The 23,700-nt window shown below is 40.9% G+C and overlaps 1 protein-coding gene across 4 annotated transcripts in view; it reads right to left on the reverse strand.

The window, feature by feature from the left end:
- Positions 1–23,700, reverse strand: part of aplp1 (amyloid beta (A4) precursor-like protein 1) — a 49,367-nt gene that overhangs the window by 17,946 nt on the left and 7,721 nt on the right. The window lies entirely within an intron of this gene.

The raw sequence follows: 23,700 nt of genomic DNA on the forward strand, positions 1-23,700 counted from the left end.
GGTTACATATGCACCCTGATGAATTAATTAACTCATTCAAGAACAGCCATTTTTTATGATTTTTACAAATTGTTCTTGGGCTATATAGACATGAATATTAGACGCTCATCTTTCATCAGAAAAAAAAGTTTGTTTGTACCTTTTTTAGTTCTTTATTAATCAGAACATAGGTAAGTTCAATTTAATTTCAAATTTAGGCATATATATTTTGCCAAAATGTCTAAACAACGTTCCACAAAACAAAAAAAAACAAGAAAAAATATATATTTTTTACAAATATAACACCACAAAAAAATTTGCAACCAAACAGCGTGTCCGCATGCATTAAAAGAAGCAGGCTGAGCGCTTATAAAATGCCAATATATTTTTTACTTAAAACCGCACCAAATGTGCTCTATTCTATTGTGGAGTTGCATCATTACCTCTTTGTGCTTCTCACTTTGTGCTTGTCAAGCCACTGGAAATCACAGGAGGTCAGTACTCAATGTAACAATCTGTGTCTAAACTCATCACACAGCAACTTAACACTCAAACGGTAGCTTGGAAATATACAATACAAGTACCAATATGATTTTTGATGCAATACAAAACCATTAAAATTGTTCTTTTTTATTTTTTAATTGTATTAGTATGTTTCTTAGGTATACATTTTGCGTGTTAGATTGCTGTGTGATGATTTTAGCATTCTTTGTAAAATGACTGATATATATAATGTGTACTATATATGTGCAAATAATTTTTTCCCTCTAAATTGAGTGGGTGCAATGGTATACTGTTTGCGCTTCAGAATGTCTACCAAGAGTAATTAATGCGGGTTCTTCTGGTGAAATTGGGCTGAGAAAAGCAAAGCCATCACAAGAGAAGTGAAAATAAACATCATCAGAAGCATTCCAAAAAACATGCTAGGTTAATTAGCCACTCCAAATTGTCCATAGGTATGAATGTTAGTGTGAATGGTTGTTTGTCTATATGTGCCCTGTGATTGGCTTGAGACCGGTTCAGGGTGTACCCCGCCTCTCGCCTGAAGACAGCTGGGATAGGCTCCAGCACCCCAAGCAACCCTCGTGAGGAAAAGCGGTAGAAAATGAATGAATGGTGTCCTTAACCATGTCACAGGAACATCTCCTATGAAAGAGACAGTGATAACTAAGCAACATAGTGGAAGACAAGAACCACACTTGACCAAAGAAACTGTACCAGCAGAGAAAATGCACCATCGTTCCTTTTAAACCAAACAAGTGTGAAAGCACTCTAAAAAAAAAAAATGCAGTGAACTTTTGTATAACCGTGATGCTTTCATGTTAGCAGACGGACTCGGAGAGATAGAGCGAAAGACGACAGAGAGGCTGCAAGCATTGCTGAGCCAATTAGAAAAAAAAAAAAAGAAGTTCCCCCCAAGGAAGAAAGTGCGAAGAAAAAAAAAAATGTGAGAGTGATGCTTGATCAAAGAGAAAGTACTGCCTGGGTTGGCTGCAGCAATAAATGTTTGAAGTCCCAATTAAAATTCATAGCAAATCAAAAACCTTTGACTCGTATGTACAGTTCATATAATAAGCCGTGTTCGTTTTTTTGGCATTCTTGTCTTTTGCTCGTCTTGGCAGATTTTTTTTTTTCCACATGACAACGACGGTATATTGTAAATTGCTGCTGACCACTGCAAAGTTTGTTTTTTGAAAATCATTCCCACTACTTTGGAACCTCGATAGTAGAACAGTCTGTTCCAAGATTCCCAGATGTCAGAACAATTTAGAGCATTTTACATATTTATGTCTTTATTCTTCACTGATTTTTTTTTAGTTGTGTGTGAAAAGGAGTACTAGCTTTGGTAGTCAATACGGATTTTAATGCGTTTAATAAAGTGTTTGAGGAATATTTAGGACCGAAACATGGATTGTGTTGTGTGGCAATTAAAGAGAAAAGGGGAGGGTTCTGGAGATTAAGCTAGCTGGAATAATTACAATAGTTACTTTTAAGGATGTCCGATATTGGCTTTTTTTTTTTTGTCGAAAAAAAAAAAACGATATTATCCAACTCTCAATTTCCGATACTGGTATGATCGGTTTTCATGATTAGATGATATGATATCAACCGATTTTACATTTTCAACATCAATTTTTGTTCATTGATTCATTTTCTACTGCTTATCCTCATGAGGGTTGTGGGGGTGCTGGAGCCTATCCCAGCTGTCTTTTCCGGCAAGAGGTGGGGTACACCCTGGACTGGTGGCCAGCCAATCACAGGGCACATATAGACAAACAACCATTCACACTCACATTCATACCTATGGACAATTTGGAATCGCTAATTAACCTAGCATGTTTTTGGAATGTGGGAGGAAACCGGAGTAGCCGAAGAAAACCCACGCACGCACGAGGAGAACATGCAAACTCCACACAGAGATGGCCGAGGGTGGAATTGAACCCTGGTCTCCGAGCTGTGAGGTCTCGACCTCAATGCGGCTTTTAATGCGTTTAATAAAGTGATTGAGGCATATTTAGGGCCGAAACCTGGATTATGTTGTGTGGCAATTGAAGAGAGAAGGGGAGATTAAGCTAGGTGGAATAATTACAATAGTTACTTTTAGGGATGTCCGATTTTTTGTTTTGAAAACCGATATTGTCCAACTCTAAATTTCCGATACCGATATGTGTATCATATGTGTATCATATCGGACCCAATATCGGTTTTCATGATTGGGAAAAAAATCCGATATGATATCAACCGATTTTGCATTTTTATGCTGATATCAGGTCGATAATTATCGGTGCTGACACCCCTAGTCACTTTTTTGCAAATTTAGCTTTTAAATCAGAGGAGAAAGTCAACATCAAGAACAGACATTTTTGTGCATTCATTCATTTTCTACCGCTTATCCTCACAAGGGTCATATATAGACAAACAACCATTCACACTCACATTCATACCTATGGACAATTTGGAGTCGCTAATTAACCTAGCATGTTTTTGGAATGTGGGAGGAAACCGGAGTACCCGGAGAAAACCCACGCATTCACAGGGAGAACATGCAAATTCCACACAGAGATGGCCGAGGGTGGAATTGAAATCGGGTCTCCTAGCTGTGAGGCCACTCGTCCACCGTGGAGCCGGTATTGTGACAGTGAGTTAGCAAAATTACACAAAACTACACAAAGAATTTCAACGGAACTACCAAATTGGAAGTGTCAAAAATTCCAACGTTTATGCTGGTCTTTTGTAGCCATTTTGCATCAGAGTTTCTTGGAAATTTCAAGGCAGATAATTATAAGCAGCTGGTGGCAAAAAAAAAACAACATGGCCTGGTGTTTCCAAATTTTCTCGATAAATGTATCATATTTTGAAATAGAAATGTTGACATGTTCGGTCTGATGTCATTCAAGGGCCCACTTTGACCCATGGGGGGCCAAGTGAAAATCTTTGGAATGTTTTTGGAATGTGGGAGGAAACCGGAGTACCCGGAGAAAACCCACGCATGCACGGGGATAACATGCAAACTCCACACAGAGATCGCCGAGGGTGGAATTAAAATTGGGTCTCGTAGCTGTGAGGCCACTTGTCCACCGTGCAGCCGGTATTGCGATAGTGAGAGAGTTTCTTGGAAATTTCAAGGCAGATAATTATAAGCAGCTGGTGGCAAAAAAAAAATTGTGTTTCCAAATTTTCTCGATAAATGTATCATATTTTGAAATAGAAATGTTGACATGTTCGGTCTGATGTCATTCAAGGGCCCACTTTGACCCATGGGGGGCCAAGTGAAAATCTTTGGAATGTTTTTGGAATGTGGTAGGAAACCGGAGTACCCGGAGAAAACCCACGCATGCACGGGGAGAACATGCAAACTCCACACAGAGATCGCCGAGGGTGGAATTAAAATTGGGTCTCGTAGCTGTGAGGCCACTTGTCCACCGTGCAGCCGGTATTGTGATAGTGAGAGAGTTTCTTGGAAATTTCAAGGCAGATAATTATAAGCAGTTGGTGGCAAAAAAAAAATTGTGTTTCCAAATTTTCTCGATAAATGTATCATATTTTGAAATAGAAATGTTGACATGTTCAGTCTGATGTCATTCAAGGGCCCACTTTGACCCATGGGGGGGGCCAAGTGAAAATCTAAAGGTTGTTCAATTTTTAATTGTTTGTTGTGCATAATTTGTGATAGCGCCATTGTTTTTTTTTTACCTCCTAAAGCTGCTCTGTGGAAATGTCTCACTGTGCTCGGAGGAAACCAAAAAAATACATGGCACGCCGCATCTCCCCGATGTGGTTACTATTACTTTGTTTATCATTTGGGCTTTGCGACCATCTTGCATTCTAAAATAACTTCGCTCTGCTGCCAGTAATAAAGCTCTTCTCTGGACGCCGGCCCTTGTTGCTATGCTCATTTTGGCAGGATACGCTCACCTCATGCCAGCTTTCTTACAAGTAGCTCCTCATCACAATCGGGTTTTCGGTTTCAAAATTTAAAATGTATGTGTAGCGTCAGGGCAGATGTTTGCTGAGGTTGCTGTCCTGTGAAGCAAGTATCTTTGGCACAGGGGGGGAAGGTCAGCGTCATGAAGAAAAAGTACTTCCGGATATTTGAGAAGATAACCTGGCCTCTCCCTCTGGTCCAACCTCTCTCATTTTGCCTGCTCTCCACTAGTGCACTTGCAGAAAATCAATGCGGAGCGACTGCAACTGTATCAGCAACCCCCCCCCCCTCCACACCCCCACCTTCAATCAATAGGAGTCCATCAGGAGCACGATTCACCCGACCTCCATGACGGCAAGGCTGATGTGGGACCAGATTAGATGTCCTTGTCATGATAAGCGTGAATAGCAAGTAGCGCTTTTGACAGGCTCACTTTTTGTTTATTTTTTTTCCCCAGCTCAGTGCATCACACACGCGTGTGTGTGTGGAAAAAGCCTCCTGCTGGTTTGTGACCCAATTTGGAGTTAAATCACATCCATCTCTTCCTGATGCTGGGATGAAAGCGGCACAAAAACATCACGCAGAGACAACAGCGACACAATACTAAAATATATTATATATATATATATATATATATATAAAATAGAATGTGCTTGAAATGAAATTTACCAAGGCTGTAATGTCTAACTCGGTCTCAAACTGGATCTGATCCAGTTTATTAAACACTATGTAAATACTACAGTCATACTTGTACAAGCAGTCATTGTCAACAAACATGTTTTTGGCCATATTAAAGAAAATGGTCCAATGATCCAATTTAGAGTTCAAACTGACATTTTATGGAAATATATGCCTCAAAAGTCAAACAAACATCAGCAAATCTTACTTTATATGTATATTTTAACACAGCATCTAAATTTTACACAGGGGTGGGCAAACTACGGCCCCGGGGGCCACATGCGGCCCACCAAGTGTTTGAATCCGGCCCGCCAGTTGCTTTCTAGGTATTTCAACTTTTAACATACAAACTGGTCTTATTTAGTAATTTTGTATTTTATTAGATTATTATTTAGATTCTTTATTTATTATTATTATTTATTAGATTATTATTTATTTATTATTTAGATTATTAAATTTTATTATTTAGTAATTTTATTAACTCAATGTGGCCCACAAGTCAAAATATTTGCCCATCCCTAATGTACGGGCTGCACGGTGATCGAGTGGTTACAGCGCAGACCTGACAGCTAGGAGACCAGGGTTCAATCCCACCCTCGGCCATCTCTGTGTGGAGTTTGCATGTTCTCCCCGTGCATGCGTGGGTTTTCTCCGGGTACTCCGGTTTCCTCCCACATTCCAAAAACATGCTAGGTTAATTAGCGACTCCAAATTGTCCATAGGTATGAATGTGAGTGTGAATGGTTGTTTGTCTATATGTGCCCTGTGATTGGCTGGCCACCAGTCCAGGGTGTACCAGCTGGTGTAAACAGCTGGGATAGGCTCCAGCACCCCCCGTGAGGAAAAAAGCGGTAGAATGAATGAAAGTATACAAGGGGGATTTGTTTTTTTTGTGTGGTTTTTAGAGGGCATCTGTTTTGACAAAAAAAAACTGTGATGACAACCATAGAACAAAAAATGGATAATGCTCGGTACACTTTCTAATTCCAGCAAAGACCTTCCTGTTGTTTCTCCATTTCGTGGATCGTCAGAAGCATTCAAAGGGTGAGTAATTTTACTTTGCTTTGCTTTTATCGTACACTGGTTAACTGGTTAACTCTTTATACTTGTGTGGCAATTTGGTCTTAAAACATTACCTGTACAGATAATAATAAGGTTTTAGAATGGCAACTGTCTGAGCTTGGAGGGTCGCGGGGGTGCTGGAGCCTATCCCAGCTGTCTTAGTGCGAGAGGCGGGGTACACCCTGGACTGGTGGCCAGCCAATCACAGCGCACATATAGACAAACAACCATTCACACTCACATTCATACCTATGGACAATTTGGATGGCCGAGTGTGGAATTGAACTCAGGTCTCCGAGCTAACCACTCGTGCAGCCCCAGGAGGATTTCAATGTCTTATAATTAAAATTAAAAAGATTGATATTGTTTCAACTGAGATTGGCTGGCAACCAGTCCAGGGTGTACCCCGCCTCTTGCACTAAGACAGCTGGGATAGGCTCCAGCACCCCCGCGACCCTTGTGAGGATAAGCGGTAGAAAATGAATGAATGAATGAATATTGTTTCAACTGTGATTGGCTAGCGACCAGTCCAGGGTGTACCCCGCCTCTTGCACTAAGACACCTGGGATAGGCTCCAGCACCCCCTGTGACCCTTGTGAGGATAAGCGGTAGAAAATGAATGAATGAATGAATATTGTTTCAACTGTGATTGGCTAGCGACCAGTCCATGGTGTACCCTGCGTCTCGCACTAAGACACCTGGGATAGGCTCCAGCACCCCCTGCGACCCTTGTGAGGATAAGCGGTAGAAAATGAATGAATGAATATTGTTTCAACTGTGATTGGCTGGCCACCAGTCCAGGGTGTACCCCGCCTCTCGTTTGAAGACAGCTGGGATAGGCTCCAGCACCCCCTGCGACCCTCTTGAGGATAAGCGGTAGAAAATGAATGAATGAAGACAGGAGTCTAATGTTTGATTTGCTAGCTTCCATGTGTTTATAACCATAGAACACAATATTCTATGTGCCTTGAATTTTTTTTTATTTTTTCTGTAGGAGTTATCTGTTGAGTCTTTGAGTTAAAATGTATTAAAATTATTATGATGGAAGCATCCATTCATGTACCGTTCCCCCCTTATTGTGGACCTCCATAGTCCACATTGTCATTAATATTTTCACGCTGGTTTTGTTTTGGTGGGTGCACATTGCCAAGATCTGCCAACACAGACATTTTTTTTTTAGTAACCGAGGCGGACCAGGCTCAAGCTGTTTGTTGGTAAGCCAGTGGTAAATCCCACATATCATCTCACGGCGCCGAAGAGAGCAAACGGTATCATCAGCCCGGCGAGCGAGAAAGAGAGAGCGTGCCGCATCATTAATAACAGCCCGCTGATAGAAAAGCGGGGGACATGCATTGACTTTCTGACTCCCACTGCTGTATGGAGGTTTCGTTTCTTGTGTGTGCCAATGGTTTCTGTTTTCGAAAAACCGTGCGTGCACCTCCACGGTCTCCATGGCGGAACGCATGACTAAGAAAACAAAATGTTCCCAACTGGGACAAAACCACAGAAGATGTACTATTTAATTATAGCTATGTTAAAAAGAAAAACAATGCAATCATACAACACTGAGACATTTAGGTCATAGCTGTAGATTTATTCCCCCCCCCCCTCCAGGCATCATCCACCCTGTCCAAATTAAATTTGCAGCACCTGTTCCACCCGTCTGTTGCAGGATGACTTCATCCTCTTTAATGATGCAATCTCCTGGCCCTGGCAGGCAAGCCGAAGCGAGAGAGAGAGAGGCCGAGCGGAAAAGCCCACCCATCACTTGTCACGTATTACGGTTTGCTTCCTGCTTTTCCATTTTTCCATGAATGCACCGCTACCATGTACACAAGACACAAAATCTGTGTTTGTGAGCACTTGTCCTTTGCCGAGACCTGATTAGACAACGTTGCATAGCCGGTACCGTAGGCTGGCCGCAATAAAAGGCCGCTCTAAGACATTTATATCCCATGATATACTCTGTATTAATTCCCTGCTCTGCCTGATGACAGTGAATATGGAATATGGATACCGCTAATTATTGGCTACGTTCTTGTAATATGCTGACTTCAAGGGTTTGTGTTGATAAGTTGTACAAAATTTAAACCCTCTACAATTATCCTTTGCTCCGTCACTCCATCGCAGTTTTTCTAAAATTAATTAATTAATTCAAAAATGTATGTACTATTGGACTGAATTAAGCACAACACGTCAGAGCTACTGTATTACACTTCCAACTATGTCTTTTGAATGCCTTATATTTTTATTTTTGTTCATTTAGCCATTTTTATGCTTGAAAATTCTTAATTTAGGCAAAAAAAAACCACATACAATTTGCTTGAATATGCACATTTTTTTAAACTAATAATAGACAGTATTCAACCACGAAACAGCACTAATTAATTAATAAATCTTTGAAAAACTACAATAGAGGGCACAATTTTTACCTTTTCTGTTCATTATAACACAAGAAAACAAGTTAATATGAGCTAGATAACAACAAACGGCATTGGGACACACCTATTTCCACTATAAATCCCTCTACAAAATAAAAAAAAATGTTGCATCGTTTGATATACTGTACATGCTGTGATCTGGCATAGATAAGTTTCAGGAAAATATTATCTTCCGACGAGCCAAATTTTTGTGAAAAGATACACAGGCATGTCCGCTCTCATTGGGATGGCTGTGTCTTCCAGCACGTGTGTTTTTATGCTTGAAAATTCTTAATTTAGGCAAAAAATACATGCAATTTGCTTAAATATACATATTTTTTAAGCTAATAATAGACCGTATTCAACCACTAAACAGTACTAATTAATTAATTAATTAATTACTTTGTGGAAAAACCACAATAGAGGGCACAATCTTTCCCTTTTCTGTGCATTATAACACGAGAAAACTAGTTAATAGGAGCTAGCTAACAACAAGTTGCATCGTTTGATATACTGTACATGCTGTGATGTGGAAAATATGATCTTCTGATGAGACAACTTTTTGTGAAAAGATACCGTACATCACAGGCATGTCCGCTCTCATTGGGATGGCTGTGTCTTCCAGCACGTGTGTTTTTATGCTTGAAATTTCTTAATTTAGGCGAAAAATACGTGCAATTTGCTTAAATATGCATATTTTTTAAGCTAACAATAGACCGTATTCAACCACGAAACAGCACTAATTAATTAATTAATTAATTTTTTAAAAACCACAATAGAGGGCACATTTTCTGTGCATTATAACACGAGAAAATAAGTTAATATGAGCTAGATAACAACAAAAGTCATTGAGACACACTATAAAAAAAACTCTAAAACGTTGCATCGTTTGATATACTGTACATGTTCGATCTCATTGGGATGGCTGTGTCTTCCAGCACGTGAGTTTTTATGCTTGAAAATGTTTAATGTAGGCAAAAAATACATGCAATTTGCTTAAATATGCATATTTTTTTAAGCTAATAATAGACCGTATTAAACCACGAAACAGCCCTAATTAATTAATTAATACATTTTTGAAAAAGGATAGAGGGCACAATATTTCCCTTTTCTGTGCATTATAACACAAGAAAACAAGTTAATATGAGCTAGATAACAACAAAAGTCATTGAGACACACTATAATCCCTCTAAAAAAACAACTCTAAAACGTTGCATCGATTGATATATTGTACATGTTCAATCTCATTGGGATGGCTGTGTCTTCCAGCACGTGTGTTTTTATGCTTGAAAATTCTTAATTTAGGCAAAAAATACATGCAATTTGCTTAAATATGCATTTTTTTAAGGTAATAATAGACCGTATTCAACCACAAAACAGCACTAATTAATTAATAAGTTTTTTAAAAACCACAATAGAAGCCACAATCTTTCCCTTTTCTGTGCATTACAACACGAGAAAACAAGTTAATATGAGCTAGATAACAACAAAAGTCATTGAGACACACTATCATCCCTCTAAAAAAACAACTCTAAAACTTTGCATCATTTGATATATTGTACATGTTCGATCTCATTGGGATGGCTGTATCTTCCAGCACGTGTGTTTTTATACTTGAAAATTTTTAATTTAGGCAAAAAATTTGCTTAAATATGCATATTTTTTAAGCTAATAATAGACCGTATTCAACCACGAAACAGCACTAATTAATTAATGAATACATTTTTGAAAAACCACAATGGAGGGCACATTTTCTGTGCATTATAACACGAAAAAACAAGTTAATATGAGCTAGATAACAACAAAAGTCATTGAGACACACGATAAATCCCTCTAAAAAAAACAAAAAAACTCTAAAACGTTACATCGTTTGATATACTGTACATGTTCGATCTCATTGGGATGGCTGTATCTTCCAGCACGTGTGTTTTTATACTTGAAAATTTTTAATTTAGGCAAAAAATTTGCTTAAATATGCATATTTTTTAAGCTAATAATAGACCGTATTCAACCACGAAACAGCACTAATTAATTAATGAATACATTTTTGAAAAACCACAATGGAGGGCACATTTTCTGTGCATTATAACATGAAAAAACAAGTTAATATGAGCTAGATAACAACAAAAGTCATTGAGACACACTATAAATCCCTCTAAAAAAAACAAAAAAACTCTAAAACGTTACATCGTTTGATATACTGTACATGTTCGATCTCATTGGGGTGGCTGTATCTTCCAGTACGTGTGTTTTATGCTTGAAAATTTTTAATTTAGGCAAAAAATTTGCTTAAATATGCATATTTTTTAAGCTAATAATAGACCGTATTCAACCACGAAACAGCACTAATTAATTAATGAATACATTTTTGAAAAACCACAATGGAGGGCACATTTTCTGTGCATTATAACACGAAAAAACAAGTTAATATGAGCTAGATAACAACAAAAGTCATTGAGACACACTATAAATCCCTCTAAAAAAAACAAAAAAACTCTAAAACGTTACATCGTTTGATATACTGTACATGTTCGATCTCATTGGGATGGCTGTATCTTCCAGCACGTGTGTTTTTATACTTGAAAATTTTTAATTTAGGCAAAAAATTTGCTTAAATATGCATATTTTTTAAGCTAATAATAGACCGTATTCAACCACGAAACAGCACTAATTAATTAATGAATACATTTTTGAAAAACCACAATGGAGGGCACATTTTCTGTGCATTATAACACGAAAAAACAAGTTAATATGAGCTAGATAACAACAAAAGTCATTGAGACACACTATAAATCCCTCTAAAAAAAAACAAAAAAACTCTAAAACGTTACATCGTTTGATATACTGTACATGTTCGATCTCATTGGGATGGCTGTATCTTCCAGCACGTGTGTTTTTATGCTTGAAAATTTTTAATTTAGGCAAAAAATTTGCTTAAATATGCATATTTTTTAAGCTAATAATAGACCGTATTCAACCACGAAACAGCACTAATTAATTAATGAATACATTTTTGAAAAACCACAATGGAGGGCACATTTTCTGTGCATTATAACATGAAAAAACAAGTTAATATGAGCTAGATAACAACAAAAGTCATTGAGACACACTATAAATCCCTCTAAAAAAAAAAAAAAAAACTCTAAAACGTTACATCGTTTGACATACTGTACATGTTCGATCTCATTGGGATGGCTGTATCTTCCAGCACGTGTGTTTTTATACTTGAAAATTTTTAATTTAGGCAAAAAATTTGCTTAAATATGCATATTTTTTAAGCTAATAATAGACCGTATTCAACCACGAAACAGCACTAATTAATTAATGAATACATTTTTGAAAAACCACAATGGAGGGCACATTTTCTGTGCATTATAACACGAAAAAACAAGTTAATATGAGCTAGATAACAACAAAAGTCATTGAGACACACGATAAATCCCTCTAAAAAAAACAAAAAAACTCTAAAACGTTACATCGTTTGATATACTGTACATGTTCGATCTCATTGGGATGGCTGTATCTTCCAGCACGTGTGTTTTTATACTTGAACATTTTTAATTTAGGCAAAAAATTTGCTTAAATATGCATATTTTTTAAGCTAATAATAGACCGTATTCAACCACGAAACAGCACTAATTAATTAATGAATACATTTTTGAAAAACCACAATGGAGGGCACATTTTCTGTGCATTATAACACGAAAAAACAAGTTAATATGAGCTAGATAACAACAAAAGTCATTGAGACACACTATAAATCCCTCTAAAAAAAACAAAAAAACTCTAAAACGTTACATCGTTTGATATACTGTACATGTTCGATCTCATTGGGATGGCTGTATCTTCCAGCACGTGTGTTTTTATGCTTGAAAATTCTTAATTTAGGCAAAAAATACATGCATAACACGTGTGTTCCAGTCCTCAAGTAAGCGATTAGCGATGCGTCGTGTTAATCCGCCATATAAAAATAGTTTTCAAATCACATCAGTTGTAATAACGGTCCAAATCAACCATCATTCAATATGAATTCAATATGAAATGAATACTACATTTGGCCCTTCACTCACTCCTGGTATTTTTGGTGACCTTACATTATTAAACTTAGCCTTTCCATTACAAGACATGTCCATGAGTGACGCCGGCTAATGACCAAATCCATCCACCGAGTCGTGTTCATCACTACACAAAGACATGGCCGTGCCGTGACTGAATTGCCATTAATGGCCAATTGGCATTAGCATAAAAGAACAAAATGGAACGGTGACTGGATGACTAAGCTGTGCATGTCTGACACACATCAATGTCCTAATGAGCGTGCCTTTGTGCTCCTTTGTGTCACAGATGGGTGGTGGGTGTTCCTGTTCTCAACACCCCCCAACCCCCCCTTTCCATCTTTCTTGAAATTCCCCTTTCTCTCATCAGCACCCATTATGGCTGAGTGCCATCCCTGCATTCTATATTTAATATCTTCTCTCCATCCTAACACAATACCTGCCACTTCCACATCCTTTGCCCCCCCCCCTCCCACCCAGGACACCATCCTGTCCTCCCCAGTGCTAAATGACCAGATAGATTTGTGAGCTTTCATCACTGTAATCATGTTATTTAATTATTCATAGCCTCCATCAGACATCTTCCTGGTGTAGTGTGCATTTACCAGAGAGAGGTAACATTAGTCTGCAGGCCTCTCCTGGAGCGGGGATGGGGGAGGAGAGGGGGGGCAAAGGAGGAAGGAGCCTGTTCGCACACTCCACACTGAAACTCATTATTATCCATCTCTGACTCAAGACTTAATTGAAGACATTCATTTTCTATTCAGAGGAGACAGAATGGAACATTAGGCATTGTGTTCCAGCTATTGCGCCATTATATGCTCATAAAACAATGGATCAAATACTTCATTGACTACTACAGCGGAGCCTCACGAGAAAACAATATTTCCTGCTGCACTGACTGACCGATGAAATCCATGTTTTAGTTTCCAGAATTATTTTTTTTGTTTTTTTTGCCTCGCTTTTAGCCTTATTTTAGCTCAGAATTAATGTATGGATATTGTATATTAATGCATTGTTTACTCTATTCTATTTTTATTTCTTCTTTGAGTACTCTGAAAAGCTCTATACAGATAAAATGTATTATTATTATTATTATTATTATATTGTTCTGATTCTATGGTTATCATCACACTTTTCTCCTGCCACCCCAGCTTCCATTCATTCATTCATTCATTCATTTTCTACCGCTTATCCTCACCGGGGTTGCGGGGGTGCTGGAGCCTATCCCAGCTGTCTTCGGGTGAGGGGCAGGGTACACCCTGGACTGGTGGCCAGCCAATCACAGGGCACATATAGACAAACAACCATTCACACTCACATTCATACCTATGGAGGAGGAAACCGGAGAAAACCTGCGCATGCATGGGGGTACATGAACATGCAAACTCCACACAGAGATGTCCGAGTGTGGAATCGAACTCCGGTCTCCTAGCTGACGCGCTAACCACTCGACCGTCGTGCAACCTGGAATAATAATAATTAATATAATGATCAGCTTCCTTCATTCATTCATTTTCTACCGCTTATCCTCACGATGGTTGCGGGGGTGCTGGAGCCTATCCCAGCTGTCCAATTTGGAGTCGCTAATTAACCTAGCATGTTTTTGGAATGTGGGAGGAAACCGGAGTACCCGGAGAAAACCCACACATGCACGGGGAGAACATGCAAACTCCACACAGAGATGGCCGAGGGTGGAATTGAACCCTGGTCTCCTAGCTGTGAGGTCTGCGCGCTAACCACTAGACCGCCGTGTCGCCCACGATATATATTCATTCATTCATTCATTTTCTACCGCTTATCCTCACGATGGTTGCGGGGGTGCTGGAGCCTATCCCAGCTGTCTTTGGGCGGCGAGAGGCGGTGTACACCCTGGACTGGTGGCCAGCCAATCACAGGGCACATATAGACAAACAACCATTCACACTCACATTCATACCTATGGGGGAGGAAACCTGCGCATGCACGGGGGGGTACACGAACATGCAAACTCCACATAGAGATGTCAGAGTGTGGAATTGAACTCCGGTCTCCTAGCTGTGTGGCCTGCACGCAAACCACTTCCCCACCGTGCAGCCATGCAAAAAAAACCCAACACAATTTGTGTAGATATCTTAACAATTGAGAGGCCGATTGTCGCCACCTAAAATGGACACACTCATCATGCTTCTGTATGATTTATAAATCCACAAAGGTTGTTTTGAAATGCAAATATCGACAGGTACGGATGGCGTAGAGTGGCAAAAGATGCACCGACATGACACACAGTCTTCTCTAAGTCCAGCTTCATCAGACCAGATTACAACATTCCATCCGTCCAGCTGAGCCCACGGGGAGCAGATGGCCTCATAATCGCCAAGGTTCACGCGAGCAGCCAAAACCAGCTCTCCCGATATTTGATTTATTTTGCAGCATAAAAAAATACGGTACATGTCAGCTGGCATCACTGCAACTGATTTTTTTTTTTTGCATCTCATATGCATATGCATGTGGTTCTATGGAGGACTCGAACATGGGGCTGCTCCTATCAGGAGTGTCAGTTCCTTCCTGTGTCGCTCTGTGCTGCAAAAGGCCAAAACGATGACTTGAATTCACACATTCCCACATGATCATCCGAGATAAGAGAATTTCCTGATGAATGATAGCACCCGCAGGGAGGGGGGGGCGGTGGGGGGGGATAAGGCTTCACTTCATGACATGACTCATGACTCAAAATCCTGTTCACGCATGCCCTCCTCGCTTTATCTTTATCGCTTAGTAATAAAACTCACAAAACTCACACTTGAATTGATCAGACATTACCTCATGGCTTTTAATAAATACCCTCATAAACAATAAACAATAACAAAAAACAGGGAACAGATTTGATTATGTTCATGCAGTGAGTAATATTCATGGCTACTTTATCCACGCTGCTGCCTCCTGTTCCACCCACATTTCAACAAGTGTTTTTTCTGACTCAAACACACACCGTCCTGACTGCTGCTTCGAGCGGTTTTTCATAACAAAAACACAAAACATAGTACGACATATTTAACAATCCCATCCCCGCCTCCTGATGAGCGCGTGGGAGGCCAAAAATCTGCATAATAACGTTTCATAAATCCGGAAAACATGAACTGCATGTCAAACATTGATTATATTTAATGTAAAAAAAAAAAAAAAAAATGTCTGCCTGCTGGTAGTTTAGTTTTCTAGATGGATTTTTTTTTCTATTACATAACTAACCCTGCTAAAGCTCCATCCCAGTTAAGCAAGACAACACAGGAGTGCCAACATGTTAATGCTGAACGCTAAGAGCCTGCAGATGTGATTTCAAGCTGAAGTGCTACCTCGGGGGGATTGAAAGAATCAAAGGCTTAGTAGAGATTTGAGCGCTGCAGGTCCACTGAAAACATCCCATAATGTCCTCACAATTGCAATTTTCTGCAGGCAGATTGAAATGTACACAGTGTAAACTAGAAAGGCACCGGGTAGAACGCCAAGGTTGGAACACGGCGGTCCTATCAACTAGTGGTGTGTCGGTCATGAACGAACAAGTTAAAAGTTGAGTCGGAACGAACGTGAACATGAGTGAACAAACTGACTCTGTGCATGGACGAATAAACTAGTTCTTTTTTGTGAACAGAATGAACGAGGTCAGTATCGGTCAATCTCTCGGTGTCGGTGTGTGACTGGTGGTGTGTCGGTCATGAACGAACAAGTTAAAAGTTGAGTTGGAACGAACGTGAACATGAGTGAACGGACTGACTCTGTGCATGGACCCGGTCAGTTGTCTCGAGTCAGTCCGTTCACTCATGTTCACGTTCGTTCCGACTCAACAGCGCAAAACAACACATGATGACTGGTGGTGTGTCGGTCATGAACGAACAGGTCAAAAGTTGAGTCGGAACGAATGTGAACATGAGTGAACGGACTGACTCGAGACAACTGACCGGGTCCATGCACAGAGTCAGTACGTTCACTCATGTTCACGTTCGTTCCGACTCAACAGCGCAACAACACATGATGACTGGTGGTGTGTCGGTCATGAACGAACAGGTCAAAAGTTGAGTCGGAACGAACGTGAACATGAGTGAACGGACTGACTCGAGACAACTGACCGGGTCCATGCACAGAGTCCGACTCAACAGTGCAACAACACATGATGACTGGTGGTGTGTCTGTCATGAACAAACAGGTCAAAAGTTGAGTTGGAACGAACGTGAACATGAGTGAACGGACTGACTCTGTGCATGGACCCGGTCAATTGTCTCGAGTCAATCCGTTCACTCATGTTCACGTTCGTTCCGACTCAACAGCGCAACAACATATGATGACTGGTGGTGTGTCGGTCATGAACGAACAGGTCAAAAGTTGAGTCGGAACGAATGTGAACATGAGTGAACGGACTGACTCGAGACAACTGACCGGGTCCATGCACAGAGTCAGTACGTTCACTCATGTTCACGTTCGTTCCGACTCAATAGCGCAACAACATATGATGACTGGTGGTGTGTCGGTCATGAACGAACAGGTCAAAAGTTGAGTCGGAACGAACGTGAACATGAGTGAACGGACTGACTCGACACAGCTGACCGGGTCCATGCACAGAGTCAGTCCGTTCACTCATGTTCACGTTCGTTCCGACTCAACTTTTGACCTGTTCGTTCATGACCGACACACCACCAGTCATCATATGTTGTTGCGCTGTTGAGTCGGAACGAACGTGAACATGAGTGAACAAACTGACTCTGTGCATGGACCCGGTCAGTGGTCTCGAGTCAGTACGTTCACTCATGATCACGTTCATTCCGACTCAACAGCGCAACAACACATGATGACTGGTGGTGTGTCGGTCATGAACGAACAGGTCAAATGAACTAGTTCTTTTTTGTGAACGGAATGAACAAGGTCACAGACAGTATCGGTCAATCTCTCGGTGTCGGTGTGTGACTGGTGGTGTGTCGGTCATGAACGAACAAGTTAAAAGTTGAGTCGGAACGAACGTGAACATGAGTGAACGGACTGACTCTGTGCATGGACCCGGTCAGTTGTCTCGAGTCAGTCCGTTCACTCATGTTCACGTTCGTTCCGACTCAACAGCGCAAAACAACACATGATGACTGGTGGTGTGTTGGTCATGAACGAACAGGTCAAAAGTTGAGTCGGAACGAATGTGAACATGAGTGAACGGACTGACTCGAGACAACTGACCGGGTCCATGGACAGAGTCAGTACGTTCACTCATGTTCACGTTCGTTCCGACTCAACAGCGCAACAACATATGATGACTGGTGGTGTGTCGGTCATGAACGAACAGGTCAAAAGTTGAGTCGGAACGAACGTGAACATGAGTGAACGGACTGACTCTGTGCATGGACCCGGTCAGCTGTGTCGAGTCAGTCCGTTCACTCATGTTCACGTTCGTTCCGACTCAACAGCGCAACAACATATGATGACTGGTGGTGTGTCGGTCATGAACGAACAGGTCAAAAGTTGAGTCGGAACGAACGTGAACATGAGTGAACGGACTGACTCTGTGCATGGACCCGGTCAGCTGTCTCGAGTCAGTACGTTCACTTATGTTCACGTTCATTCCGACTCAACAGCGCAACAACACATGATGACTGGTGGTGTGTCGGTCATGAACGAACAGGTCAAATGAACTAGTTCTTTTTTGTGAACGGAATGAACAAGGTCACAGACAGTATCGGTCAATCTCTCGGCCTCGGTCACGCAGATAGTCCCGCCTTGCAAAAGACCAAGGTTGGAACACTGCGGTCCTATCAACTAGTGGTGTGTCGGTCATAAACGAACAAGTCAAAAGAATTAGTTATTTTTTGTAAACGGAATGAACGAGGTCACCGCGACTAAAATACCCGTTCAGTCTGTTCAGTTGCAAATGCTTTTTTTTTGATTGGCCGGAGAGTCGGTTCACTGTTCCTTTTGCAGGGCGGGACTACCTGCGTGCTTGCCTGTCTTATCCTATCGTCACGCCTCGCTCTGTGGGTGGGTGGGGTTAACTGACTGAAAGACAGAGAGATTGACCGACACTCGTCGGCCATTCATTCATGACTGAAAATTGAGTCAGAACGAACGTGAACATGAGTGAACAAACTGACTCTGTGCATGGACCCGGTCAGCTGTACCGAGTCAGTCCGTTCACTCATGTTCACGTTCGTTCACAACAACACATGATGACTGGTGGTGTGTCGGTCATGAACGAATGGGTCAAATGAACTAGTTCTTTTTTGTGAACGGAATGAACCGTCACCGTCCTTAAAATACCCATTCAGTTTGTTCAGTTGCAAATGCTTTTTTTTTTTATTGGCTGGGGAGTCGGTTCCTTTTGTGGGCCACAAAAGGAACGGTGCCACGTCTCACTCTGTGGGTGGGGTCAGCTGACTGACTGACCGAGACCGAGAGATGGACCAATACTGTCGGTGACCTCGTTCATTCCGTTCACAAAAAAAGAACTAGTTCATTTGACCCGTTCGTTCATGACCGACACACTACCAGTCATCATGTGTTGTTGCACTGTTGAGTCGGAACGAACATGAACATGAGTGAACGGACTGACTCGACACAGCTGACCGGGTCCATGCACAGAGTCAGTCCGTTCACTCATGTTCATGTTCGTTCCGACTCAACTGTCAGTCATGAATGAACAGCTGACAAGTGTCGGTCAATCTCTCGGTCTCTGTCTTTCAGTCAGCTAACCCCACCCACCCACAGAGCGAGGTAGTCCCGCCCTGCAAAAGGAACGGTAAACCGACTCTCCAGCTAATCAAAAAAAAGCATTTGCAACTGAACAAACTGAACCGGTATTTTAGGAGTCGTGACTTTGTTCATTCCGTTCACAAAAAAGAACTAGTTCTTTTGACTTGTTCGTTCATGACCGACACACCACTAGTTGATAGGACACTCGTCGGCCGTTGATTCATAGGATAAGGATAGGATAAGACAGGCAAGCATGCAGATAGTCCCGCCCTGCAAAAGGAACGGTGAACTGACTCTCCAGCCAATCAAAAAAAAGCATTTGCAACTAAATGGACTGAACGGGTATTTTAGGAGTTGTGACCTTGTTCATTACGTTCACAAAAAAGAACTAGTTCTTTTGACTCGTTTGTTCAGGACCGACACACCACTAGTTCTGATAAACTAGACTGTTTTTGCCTTATTTTATATTAATTTCCTATTTTGACCCAATACTGTATCTTGGAAACTATAACCACTTCTGACTTCCTTTTTCTTTATTCATGAACAAAACTAAGAAAAATGTCACTACTTTTGTTCTGGAAGCATTTTGCTTGGAAGCCAGTCTTGATGATTAATTTCCACCATAGTCATTGATGAAATGCATTAACATGAATGTCCCGTACAAAACAGACACGCTATGCTAACGACAAACTTGATGTAGCGTCCCTCTGTGTTGAGCTCACGTTTCATATTAGCCTCCGCTCGCTTGCCCATAAACACATTTTTCATTTTTAGTCCTCTACTTCACATTCCCCCTCTCAGCATCACTTGGCCACTGAGGTTGGTTTCCATGGTAACACCACCCACAGGAGGCTGCTACCTTCCCTGTTACCGTAGCAACTGGTTCCCTGAAGACCTTTCTGCATGTCACTCAGTCTCTCTCTCTCTCTCTTTATTGCGTGTAAATAGTCTTCCTCCCTCTGTGTTTTCCGTCATGATGGTGGCCACATATGTTTGATTGGACGTTCCTAGCCTCAGCAGGTCAATGATCACTTGCTTAATGGTTGGTTGGCGTTCCACCCCCCCCCCCGCCTGCCAGTTGTTTACATGCCATTTAACTGACTCAGTCCCCACTAGGCCCTGTTGAAAGGCTATATGCTCTCACGTGCTGAGGTTGTCATTAATTAAGAGTGAAACATTCATTATATGGCTGCACGGTGGTAAAGTGGTTAGCACGCAGGCCTCACCATCTCTGTGTGGTGTTTGCATGTTCTCCCCGTGCATGGGTGGGTTTTTTTCCGGGTACATGCTTGGTTAATTGGCGACTCCAAATTGTCCATAGGTATGAATGTGAGTGTGAATGGTTTTTTGTGTATATGTGCCCTGTGATTGGCTGGCGACCAGTCCAGGGTGTACCCCGCCTCTCGCCTGAAGACAGCTGGGATAGGCTCCAGCACCCCCGCAACCCTTGTGAGGATAAGCGGTAGAAAATGCGTGAATGAATGTATATTTTTTTACCTACCTTTTGGGTGTTAAGTGGCTGTGTGAAGATTTTAGCGTAAGGGTGACTTATGATCAATGATAATGATTTTGGCTAAATATATATAGCAAAATTTTTATTATGTTTGAAATCTTTTGATGTTTTTCTCCATGTTTGTTTTTAGTTGGGAACAAATATTTTTCTGAAACTTAACTATGTTCTACTGTTGATTACTGAAGAACAGAAAAAGGTAGAAACTAACTTTTTTTTCCCGATAAAAGCTCACAGATGAATCTTTCTTTTGGTATGTTCCATGTTTATATAGCCCGAGGACACAATACTTTGTGTACCTTGAAAAATCAGTGAAATGGTCATAAATGGCCGGTACTGAAGCCACATATATGACAGAATTATTATAATATTAATCATTCTGTGTGTTTCCCCCCTCACTTCCTGTCCTCCAGTTGTGCAGTCCTTGCTAATCTGAGCATGATGATGAATCAGAGGACGACTAATGGGCTCAGACACCCCCAAGCCATCATGACCACCCGACACATGTAAGTACCAATGACGGTCTCCTATCTACTATTACAGCACAACTCTAAGAGGGCTAAGAGCGTTAGACTACCCAACAGATAATAGCTGAGATCAAGCTGACATGTGACCTCATAGCGTCAGGCTGACATGCTCTGGTGAGATAATGAGCGCCGAAGGTCATCTGACAGGCTGCAGAATAATCGAAGATCATAATACAGTGGAACCTCCAAAGATAAATACATTCCTTTTTATTCGATTGGTGGAAATCTCCCAAAAATAGAAATATAAATACAAAGGTCATCTCTGTACATTCATTCATTAATTTTCTACCGCTTTTCCTCAAGAAAAAAATCATTATCATTGATCATAATAAGTCACCCTTACTAAAATCTTCACACAGCCACTTAACACCCAAAAGGTAGGTACAAAATATACATTAATTCATGCATTTTCTACCACTTATCCTCACAAGGGTTGCGGGGGTGCTGGAGCCTATCCCAGCTGTCTTCGGGCGAGAGGTGGGGTACACCCTGGACTGGTCACCAGCCAATCACAGGGCACATATAGACAAACAACCATTCACACTCACATTCATACCTATGGACAATTTGGAGTCGCTAATTAACCTAGCATGTTTTTGGAATGTGGGAGGAAACCGGAGTACCCGGATAGAACATGCAAACTCCACACAGAGATGGCCGAGGGTGGAATTGAACCGTGGTCTCCAAGCTGTGAGGTCTGCGCGCTAACCACTCGACCCCATCTCTGTACAATAAAACTAAAATCAAGTAAAAGTACTCCTTCTTTTTGTTTGTTTGCAATTTTCACAGGCTGTTTTCTTGCTGGTCCCTTTTGCATGGTTAGGGTGATCCTGTTTTCACATCCTGCTCCAGTTATACTGTTTGTGTGGTTTTTTTTTTTTTAGATTAATAGAAAGTGGTTTTCATTGTTTGTCTTTGGGCCATTAAATCCCTGAGAGGCTGCGGTGTGTGCATTAAAAAAAAAGAAAACATACACCCATAATTAATCCTTGGCTGCTTCCCTGGTTGAAAATTGGAGACGTCATATGACTTTAGCCTTTATCCTTAAAGGGGACGTGTTATGCTTTTTCCACTTTTCTGACCGAAACATGTTGTTAGAATGTTGTATTCTCCTGTTAATCTATTCATGCTCCACATTATTATTATTATTTATTATTATTATAATGCGGGAGCCAGGCAACAACATTTCGTTGGCAATTTCACTGCTGTGATATTGTGCTATCTATCTATCTATCTATCTATCTATCTATCTATCTATCTATCTATCTATCTATCTATCTATCTATCTATCTATCTATCTATCTATCTATCTATCTATCTATCTATCTATCCTACCATCCATCCATCTATCAATCCTACCATCCATCCATCTATCAATCCATCCATCCATCTATCCCACCATCCATCCATCCATCTATCCCACCATCCATCCATCCATCTATCTATCCCACCATCCATCATCTATCAATCCCACCATCCATCCAGCTATCAATCCCACCATCCATCCATCTATCAATCCTACCATCCATCCATCTATCAATCCATCCATCCATCTATCCCACCATCCATCCATCCATCTATCCCACCATCCATCCATCCATCTATCCCACCATCCATCCATCCATCTATCCCACCATCCATCATCTATCAATCCCACCATCCATCCATCTATCAATCCCACCATCCATCTATCTATCCCACCATCCATCTATCTATCCCACCATCCATCTATCAATGCCACCATCTATCCATCTATCAATGCCACCATCCATCCATCTATCAATCCCACCATCCATCCATCTATCTATCAATCCCACCATCCATCCATCTATCTATCAATCCCACCATCCATCCATCTATCTATCAATCCCACCATCCATCCATCCATCTATCAATCCCACCATCCATCCATCTATCTATCCCACCATCCATCCATCTATCTATCCCACCATCCATCCATCTATCTATCCCAACATCCATCCATCTATCTATCCCAACATCCATCCATCTATCTATCCCAACATCCATCCATCTATCTATCCCAACATCCATCCATCTATCCATCTATCTATCTATCCATCTATCCATCCATCCATCTATCCATCTATCTATCTAAACGATGCCAAAGTGAAGTTGACTTCTTCATATGGAATATGGTGGAATAAATCAAAACAGACCATTTTGGAAATACAGCTGGAATAGGTGCAGATTCTGGAAGATCTAGAAAGCCTTCTGCACCGTTTATAAGAGTCCACAGCTCAATAAAAAAGGCTGAAAATTAGCATAATAGACCCCCTTTATATATTAGTTATATTCCAAAACGTATCATGCGTTATATTCT

Source organism: Doryrhamphus excisus, linkage group LG17 (assembly GCF_037039965.1).
Source record: "Doryrhamphus excisus strain RoL-2023G ecotype Guam linkage group LG17, RoL_Dexc_Guam_v1.1, whole genome shotgun sequence".
Taxonomy (NCBI): Eukaryota; Metazoa; Chordata; class Actinopteri; order Syngnathiformes; family Syngnathidae; genus Doryrhamphus; species Doryrhamphus excisus.